This window comes from Kryptolebias marmoratus, linkage group LG1, assembly GCF_001649575.2.
Source record: "Kryptolebias marmoratus isolate JLee-2015 linkage group LG1, ASM164957v2, whole genome shotgun sequence".
In the NCBI taxonomy this organism is placed as follows: domain Eukaryota; kingdom Metazoa; phylum Chordata; class Actinopteri; order Cyprinodontiformes; family Rivulidae; genus Kryptolebias; species Kryptolebias marmoratus.
In genome coordinates, this window is record NC_051430.1 from 33,316,434 (window position 1) to 33,318,988 (window position 2,555).

The 2,555-nt window shown below is 41.2% G+C and overlaps 1 protein-coding gene across 2 annotated transcripts in view; it reads right to left on the reverse strand.

Annotated features, from left to right (window-relative positions):
* Positions 1 to 2,555, reverse strand: part of lmo3 (LIM domain only 3) — a 41,449-nt gene that overhangs the window by 27,936 nt on the left and 10,958 nt on the right. The window lies entirely within an intron of this gene.

The following is a 2,555-nucleotide window of genomic DNA, read 5'->3' on the forward strand; positions in this document are numbered from 1 at the left end:
GTTCAGTTAAATGTCACTTCGAAATAAAGCTTGAAAAAGGTAAGAAATGAGATTATTTTTTCATATTTTTCAGAGAATAACTGACAACGTATGTAATTGGGGTATATCGTGATATAAAATTATCCATATCGTGATATAGGATTTTTTCCATGTCGCCCAGCACTAATGTAAGGTATATTTCATAAAATCTTGTAATTAACATCAAGGAGTACACTTCTCCCCTTATATGAAATTTCGGACCAAAAACATCAAAGTTCATGTAGATAAACCCTTTCAAACAATGTTCATATCAAAACAGTAAAATGTGTTTTGAACGACTTCCTGTTTACTTCTCTGCTGAATCACCACTTTAAGTTAGTGGAGAAATGTAAGTAATCCTGTGATCCTGGGGGCTATGTTGTCTCTCCTATGGCAAGCTAACATCAGGGGAGGGTCAGACTAAGAGCAAATCAAATACTTTGATGATGAAGGAGTACCACGTTACACAGGGTACCTCGCCTGGAAGAGAGAGGCCTGGAAAGGGGAGATGATTGATCGAGCCTTGGCTTCTGGGGTTCAGCCAGACCAGAGCAGCCACCTCCCTTTGTAGATATTGTTGGGTTTACCTCTATGCACAGCTGGGTTTCTGGAACCCAACTTCTGGAGACAGGCTGGACTTTCTCCTACTCTGTAGATGCCATGGGAGAAAGGTGTCAGGCATGTGTGGAGAGCCTCAGTGTTGGAGTTAGAGGGTCGCATCTTTACATCTTCAAGCTTCAGGAGAGAAGGTTCTCCCTGTTGTTTGTGCCTTTGCACCAGACATTATTTTTCAGATTATTTCAGATTACCTAGATTACTCTCTGAATGGTGTCCTGTAAAAGGATGCCATCTGGGGATTCTCATGTGGGCAATGACAGAGTCAGCCTTAGATTTAAGATGAGGAGCTTTTTCTTCTAGAGGGCGCTCAAAGTAAAGCTGCTGCTCCTTTGCGTCGAAAGGTGTCAGCTGAGGTGCTTTTTGCATCTGATTAGAGTGCCTCCCGGGCAGGTCCCACTGAGAGGAAAGCTTTGGGCAGACCTAAAGTATGCTGGTGGAATGATGTATACCTCTGCATCCTGGAAACACCTTGGGATACCCCAGAAGGAGCTGGAGAGTGTTCCTGAGAAGAGTGATGTTTGTATTTCCCTCCTGAACCAGTTGCCTCCCTAATCTAATCACAGATTAGCAGTAGAAGATGGATGGATGGATGGATGGGTGGATGGGTGGATGGGTGGATGGATGGATGAATGGATGGACTTTCCACTTATGGTAATGACTCCTGTTATGTGTACTGTTGTTTCTGTAAATTCTGCAGCAGCTATAGCCGTTTAATTTTAATTATTTTGACTTGATTAAATAAAATTTTATATATATATATATATATATATATATATATATATATATATATATATATATTTGTGGCTGTTTAAGTTTAAATTCGAGAAAAATAACTAAATGTAAGTCAGTGTCTCAAAAAAAAAATCAACAGAAAGATGCCGTTTGGAATTCCATATTGACATTTGGCCCATTTAATACTGACCTTGTGTGTGTGTGTGTGTGTGTGTGAGGAGGCGTGGTCTTCACAGGCAGGGAGATGTGTATTGTTTGGCCCAAGCTCAGTGAAGAGCCTTTGTTGGCCCTATCGGTGTGGAGGGGGGGCCTGACAATGGGGCTTAGCAGTGGCTTCAAATTAGTATTCTCCTTCCATTCACTTAACAAGAGGCACAGCCGCACTCCCCTTTGTCCCTTGTTCACCACACACACACACACACACACACATTTTAAAATTAAAGCTATAGTTTTGGTCATTTTTAATTAAAGAAATTCTCAAGGGTCGGTGGATTTTGACTCGTTTTAATTTTAACGTTTTATCGTGTTAAATTGGTTCCTTCTGGAAGCCGGAGGTTCTCTGAAATTTCACTTCAAGAAATTAAAAGTTTCATTTCAGTAAAAATCGGCTGTCTATGGTAGCAGACTAATTACCAGCATAACACAACCTGAACCCAGTTTTCCCTTTGATGAAGTAGGTTATGCATATCTTCAGCGCACTTTTAAATGTAAAACAACAGGTCGAATTTACAGACTTCTTGTTTTTCTTTCAGCTGTTCCCTTTTTAGGGGTCTTCCTCCATCTAACTCTGTCTTCTGCGTCCTCTGTCCTCACTCCAACTACCTCCATGTCCTCTCTAACTGCATTCCTCCTCTTTGTCTTCAACTAACAGCAGCACAGTTTCCACCGACACCCTGTTTGTCAAGAACACCGGGGGCGGTCGTTGTTAACCTGGGCCTTGACCCATCTGGTATGGTGATGTGTGGATGAATTTGAATGGTACTACATGGTACTCAGGATCCCTCTAGTGCAGGGGTCGGCAACCCAAAATGTTGAAAGAGCCATATTGGACCCAAAAAACAAATATGTCTGGAGCCGCAAAAAATTAAAAGCCTTATATAAGCCTTATAATGAAGGCAACACATGCTGTATGTATCTATATTAGCTATATTAGCCTATCTGATAGGCTAATATAGCTAATATAGCTG